General features: G+C 36.2%; 1 pseudogene; it reads right to left on the bottom strand.

Moving 5' to 3' along the window:
* Positions 1-276: 276 nt before the first annotated feature.
* On the bottom strand, positions 277-2,366 carry LOC147925331 (pentatricopeptide repeat-containing protein At4g04790, mitochondrial-like; annotated as a pseudogene).
* Positions 2,367-7,054: the final 4,688 nt, after the last annotated feature.

Raw genomic sequence — 7,054 nt, forward strand, 5'->3', positions numbered from 1 at the left:
AAGAGTGTTAAAAGTTCAAGGACCACTTTATAAATAAAAAAGTTCAACTCTATTATAGAGGAAAAAATAGAGTTTCTCTATATATAGAGGAAAAAATAGAGATCTCTATTATAGAGATAGAAATAAAAATGGGTTGGAGTAGATTTTACTCTAAAATAAAGTTAAAAAGCAAATAAATAGGTGAGCTGGAGATGTCATAAGACATTGCTTTTTGTTCAAAACAGACCAATCATCTAAACTGCTCTACGAGCAAGAAATACAATCATCATCAGAATCCTAATCCTCTTTCTCATCACTACTCGCATGGTCATCATTACCATCAAACTTATACTCATCCAATTTGAAATAGTTGTTTATTAACCATGGTTTATCACCCTCTCCTTCCTTAATTTTACCTTCACATTTTCGAAATAACACCTTCCAAATACACAAAACAAAGAACCAGACAAGAAAAAACAAAATTGTAAACAAAGAAATCACCAATAAACAAGTCCGTGTTAATTTCCAAAAATAAAAGAAATCTTACCTCCAAAATGTATTCAGCCAACCGTCGATTGAACATTCTACTTTCGTCCCCATTCTAATGCATCTCTTTAAGCACATTTTGTACACCTTTAAGCTGCACCCGACGTAATTCGATATTGCAAGTTCATTATATAGAGAGAGATAAGTAAACATGACATATATGATATATGTATAGTAATATAATATTGATAATAAGTAATTTAAAAGGCAACCAACTGTGAAGCTTTTACATACCTTAATGGTGCGAAAAAGGTAAACCGCATGGCCTGATGGTACTTTTAGACCCACTGCATACATGTCTAGCAATATTGATAGACCAGTTTCCTCCTGTACTAACATATATAAGAACCGAATGAAGAAACCAAAACTAAGTTCCACCATAAAAGTTAAAAGAAAACAACTAGGTTAAAGAAAATAATTACCTTTCGTGAATCGCAACTATATGTGATAATATAAGGTTCTTATATGATGCGGTTGAAGGGGGAACATTTAGCTCTTTAAGCAACTCTTTGAACTTGAGAACGGCACCATCAACCTTATAATTACCAAGAAGAATTAGAGATGGGAAATTTTGTTAGGAACTTGGTCTTTACCCTTGATACTTACCCGAATGTTAGGTATGCTGGTTACATAGCTAACGACCAGCTCAGAAACATCATTGCCTCTACAATAATAAGAAAGACCTGCACATGTGAATGAAGGAAATTACAATACTAACAACAATTACAAAGACTACCAAGTGTGTTATATTAGACATCCAAAAACGAATTGGTTACAACTTACACAGCTAAATGTGTCTTTTCTTACCACTCTCGTTCAACTCAAGAAGGAGCTTCTTCGCAACAGATTCTGAGAGAGACCTTCCAAGGTGTTTGAAAATGCTTGTCGAAACGTCAAAAGAGTCGACTCTGGTTATGTCTAGATTCTGTAATATCCTCAAAACCTCCTTATGCTGGTCTTTCTCACAAAGTGCAAGCAGATAACTTTTCGTTGTTAATGGTAGAAATCGTTTATTGCAAAGTTTCATTCGACTGATTTCCCAGCCGCGATGACGGACAATAGCGACAATAGCTCGCTTTGAAAGATCTTCTTCTACCGTGATTTTGGTTCTAAAGCTTTTGATTATCATGGAGCAAACTTTTTCTATCTTTTCTTCGTCTTTGAGCTTGATCCAAAGAAGCATTTTATAGTAACATAATCTCGCAAAATTTTCACGTAAGTTACGTAACCATTCAACTTCCAGTCACCCCTAATCGCTTCAACAAGCATATGGAACTCGTCTACCATTTTCTTATCGATTAAGAAGTTAAGAAGAGGACCATATATTTCTTCTTGTCCACTGAGAAAGGATCCTTTCATGGCTACAATAAGCTCGAAAGCCTTTGCAATCTGATCAGTGACATACTCTTCATCATTGCTCTTCTGAGCATTTCCTACGCTAAGTAGAATCGCTGCTTCACATTCGTCTCCTAGATCGAATCCTAATAATTCGAGTCTACGTCTTGTTGAAGTTTTAGCACCAGTGTCCAGAGCAGATAATAGTTTCGCATATGCACTCGTTTTAGAAGCATATTGAGGTGATATTTTTTGTGAAAATTCACTGGAAGTATCTACTAGAGCCATTAGAAATCACAGAAACAATAGTGAAAAAAGAATCAGTAAATACATTTGGTTAAGTTACTATAAATAAAAAAAGGGTTAGCCATAGGGGTACGGGGTTCAGAAATGGCTGCCGTGCTGAGAGCCCTGAGTCCGGCGTTTCTTGCGGCTTTGTTGGAGGGTTTGCCGGTAGATCTGACGGCGAGGCGGACGAATGGGGTGATGGCGTTTCTTTTCGACATGTTTGAAATAAAACTAGAAATCCTAATGGAAACTTGATGTGTTGGGAAAAACAATGTTTTAGGGTTTAAGCATTACTTGCTTGCGCGGCAAGGCCCATTTCTTCTCGTTTCGGCCCATAAGATGGAAATGGTGGTTAACATGAATATTGGACGAATGGAGCAAATAGGTGAAGGATATATTTCTCTAGTGATTGATTTAATTAAATATTTTTAAATAACATTTCAAGATTTATGATCTAATATGATCATGCCTAATGGCCGTGCTCGCAAAGACAATATGGATTCACTTTAGTTTAATTTTTATTGTTATCTATCAATTTATATACCTTTGTACAAAAAACAATCAATGAAATATATGAAAATGATTTTTAAAAACTTCTTTCGGTGAAAACTAACTATTATGTAAGAAAATTGGCTCCATGCAGGTACATGTATATATTGTCATCAATTTTAATACAGAACAAAATTATAGTGTAAACAGTTTAACGTCTATCAAGTAAAACAACCTTAGAAGAAAAAAACTTACATATATTATTAGGATGTCTTTTGTTTTTTTGTATATATCCTTCAGCTTTAGATATGAGTCGGACATATAAGCAAAGCATATATTTAAATTTAGTAATTTACTAATTTAGACAATCATTTTCAAGTAATCCGATATTTATTTGATACATATAACAAAGTATCAGTATAGTAACAATTAGTAATTTTAAAACAATATAGCAAAATTCATTCATGATTTAATTATACTCCAATAAAAACTGTATTACAATAAAATGAATGAACCCAGAATCATAATAAACTTATCAAATTAAAAGAATTAAGAAGGAGATTAACGAAACCCACAAACCCAAAACTGAATCCACCGAACAAGAAACCGATCATCGCTAGTCGTTACAATACACATCTGCTAGGTTTGCGAATTGCAGACTTGGGGGTTTATGTTTCCAATTGTCTCCATTAAATTGTTTTCTGTTGTAAATGTTTGCTTTATATGGGTTTATTTGGTCTGTGTAAATGTTTGCTTTATATAGGTTTATTTGGTTTGAACTATGAACTGGGCCTATATTGGTGTATAGTCCATACATGATCTGGGTTGTGTAGTCTGTTAGGGTAAACCGACATAAGCTCTAGGGTTTCACTATATAAGGGAACCTAGGGTTGAAAAGACAAAAGGAGAAATTACAAAGATGCAGAAGAAGCTGGTGGTACCTTGGTGGCGGGGCACAGCGCAGGGCGCTGTGTAGAGCAGATGCAGAGATGCAGGACACAAGACAGAGAGCATGCGTAGGGCGTCGTAAATGGAGCTTGAAGCTGTGCGCAGAACCATGATAAAGAAGCAGAAGTTTGGCTGGGGTCGAAGGGCTGAGAGCCAGACATAACCTTGTCTAGGTTTAAGGTGTCTTCAAGACACTTATGAGAGACGAAGGTGGAGCTGGTTCTTTGGGGTTCTGGAGGTGTTTCAGGATTATACATGAAGTGTGAAATGAACCAGAGACAAAGAGAGGGGAAGAAGAAAAGCTAGATCTACTATGTGTTTTCTTCTTCAGGTTTCTTTGTAGTTGTTACTCTCTAAGCTTGTATATGAAACACTGTGTGTAAACCTTGAGTGATTGATAGTGGATATTTGTGGGAAAGGTTCCCACACGAGATGTACACTCTGCATGAGGGGAACTCGTTAAATCTCTGTGTTATGTTTATGTTATGCATATTGATCTGTGAAGTAGACGAAGAGTAGGGGCAGAGTCGCGGTATGCGGTTTACTACAGAGGTGAATCGGGGTCTGCGATTCTCAACAAGTGGTATCAGAGCTCAGGCTCAGGAATTCACAGACTTAAGCATAACGATGTAATCATACAAGGAGGATCCAAAAACTGTTGTAGAAGACTCGAAGGTTAAATCAATTATGGGGTTGGTTTAAGGTTGAGTTATCTACAATGTTTGATTCAGGTTCATGGATGGATGTGTGAAGGTGATTTGCACATGGCTGTGAAGAAGGAGTCAAATCATCATCCAAAAGGCTCAAACTTGTCAAAACAGAAATTCAGTTTCCGCTGTGATCACAAGGTAAATGTGATGTTCTGTTTTGAATCTTCTCAATACTCAAAACTGTTTCAGTTTAGGGAATCTAGACACTAGGAGAACACAAGGATGTAGACGTCTTCTACTATTGAAAAGTCAGTTTTTGGTTGTTGAAAGTTTTTGTAGTGGTGTTCAGGAATTGGTTGATGGTACAACTATAGGAGTCACAAATTTACTAAGGGACGCCTTCAGAGGTGAATCTGTGTGTAAGAGGATTGTTAGGTCAACAAGTTGTGTCGAAGATTCAGATGAGTATGAAGATGGACTAGACAATTTATGTTGAAGTGGCCAGATTTAAGAGGTGTTGGGTGAATGACTAAGTCTCAGGAATGGATCAGGTTGTCAGAGATTTGAAAGGACTACATTCTAGGTAGGTTTACAGAGAATAGGAATGAAAAAGAGTACCAAGAGTCGAAGTTGCAGTCAGTGAGATTTTCTTTGTCAAAATGGAGTTTGCTCTACAAGGTGACTTAAAATTTCTAGAAGAATTTTGTGGATGTTGCAGGACAGTGCAAGAGTTTGCAAGCAAGTGCAAGAATCTACAAGGCTGGCGCAAGGTGACTGGGATTGTGTATCTGCATTGAGAAGAGAATCAGAAACATAAAAGATCTGGATCGCATGTTTGCATCTACAGAGATGATCTGGTGGATGAATCTACTGAAGGTATCACTTGCAAGAAGTTTAAGTGTTTTGTTGACACTTAATAAGGAAGCATGTGAGTATAATGGGAAGATCAAGTAGATCTCTGGTGGTTAAAGATGCATGTTTTGATAGACAAGACTAACTGAATACTAGTGGGTCTAGCATCATCATTAAGTTTCTCAGGAGAGTCACTTACACGAAGGATAAGTGAGGATTCATCAATGGTGAAGACATGTCAAGGTGGTATTGATGGATAATGAGAAAAGGTACGATGCTGGTACCAAGTTTCTTCTTGGTAAGATCTGCAATTGTGAAGAACTATTGCAGGGTTATGTTACAGCAGATGTGGCTTCAGGGATTCTAGACTGAAGCACTAAAGGATGTTACAAGAAAACTAGCAGAGGTTCAGAAGCTGCTGGTTGGACATCTATTTTAACATTAGGTTGAACAGGAGGTTGTACTGTCAGATCGTTCAAGCTTGGTTCAAGACTGAACTTCAAACAGTTTAGCTTTAACCATGTTAATTAATTGTCCCAATTTTTGGTTGATAGAGAATCAAAGTAAAGCGGACCAGTTGGTTAAACAGATGGGATGTAAACTCAATTTCAAGAGTAATGCATTGAGTTGAGATTGTTTTACATGATGAATCAGGGATTGTTTCAGGCTTGAAGCATGTATGATTCATGTGTTCTGCATGGGATTCAAGGAAGTTTGGTTCAAGCTCAGTGCACATGAGGGGAATCAAAGGTCGACCAAGTGAATCAGGTTGCAGATGAATGCAGATGATATACAATCATGATAACAGGTTTGTGGCGTTTATCAGAAACCATGGAATAGGTTGTGTGATAGTTGTAATCATGTTCTGGGAGGTTCATATCTCAGGCTTTACTTGTTCTAAAGGTTTTCAAGATCATGGTTCTACAAACAAGTCAGGTGTTACTTGTGGGTGAATCAGAAGTTCTGATTCTAGGTGGAGTTGTTGTGAGAAACAGGAGAATCAAGTAAAGGTCTTCATAAGTGTTTCTAAGATCAGGAGAAACAATGTTGAAGAAGATGATTTGTGTAATGAGTTACACGAACTTGTTGGGATAGCTGAATAGCACCGTAAGCTATTCAGAGAAGCTATCAAGAACAAGCTGGGAGAAGCTGTATGGCTTCGCAGACTGAAATTTCAGAAAGTTCGAACAGAGGGACAGTCATAAGACAATCTAATGATTCGATAAGTGCTGGGAATTTCAGAGCAATGTTAGAGGATGACATTGGAGGACACAAATGAAGATTCAATGGTTGGTTGTGTTCTATACTGATTATCAAGGAACAAGGTTGTAAGGGTAATGTTATTATGGTATAAATATAATAATAGTAATTATAGTGTACGTACACATAAATACACAAGTTATTATTGTGTATGTACACATAAGTATACGGTAATGTTTTCTCAAAGCTAAGTAAAACTATATGTTGCCTATGTTTTATCTTAACTTTTTCGGGAACTTTATTTTACATGTAAAATCTCCTTGATAGCCCTCCAATCCTTACCCCAAACCATTAATTTCACATTTACTACTTTTTATGATTGTGTACGTAAAATATTCAGCTTCAAATACTTCTCAGGTACACAGTTAGAGTTAGTAGTCCATGTACGTGATGTAGTGATAAACGTATATGACATAGTGATATACGTACATTAGGTATATTCAATACAAATATGATTTGATTTATCAACATATTTTGCTAAATCTTTTGATGGTATATTTGTAAAATAGATGTTGCAAATAATGTTCTGTATGCATAGGAATTATTTTAAATGTGTATGTACACATAAGAACACAGTTTATTACCATGTATGTAGTAATCTTATTATATAAAGTATGGTTTCAAAAGTTAGTAACTTATAAGATCGTGACGCGTATCAATTTTTCAAAAGTTAGTAACTCGTAAGATCGTAACATGTGTCAGTTTAA

This window comes from Camelina sativa, chromosome 16, assembly GCF_030686135.1.
Source record: "Camelina sativa cultivar CO46 ecotype springtype chromosome 16, ASM3068613v1".
NCBI lineage: Eukaryota > Viridiplantae > Streptophyta > Magnoliopsida > Brassicales > Brassicaceae > Camelina > Camelina sativa.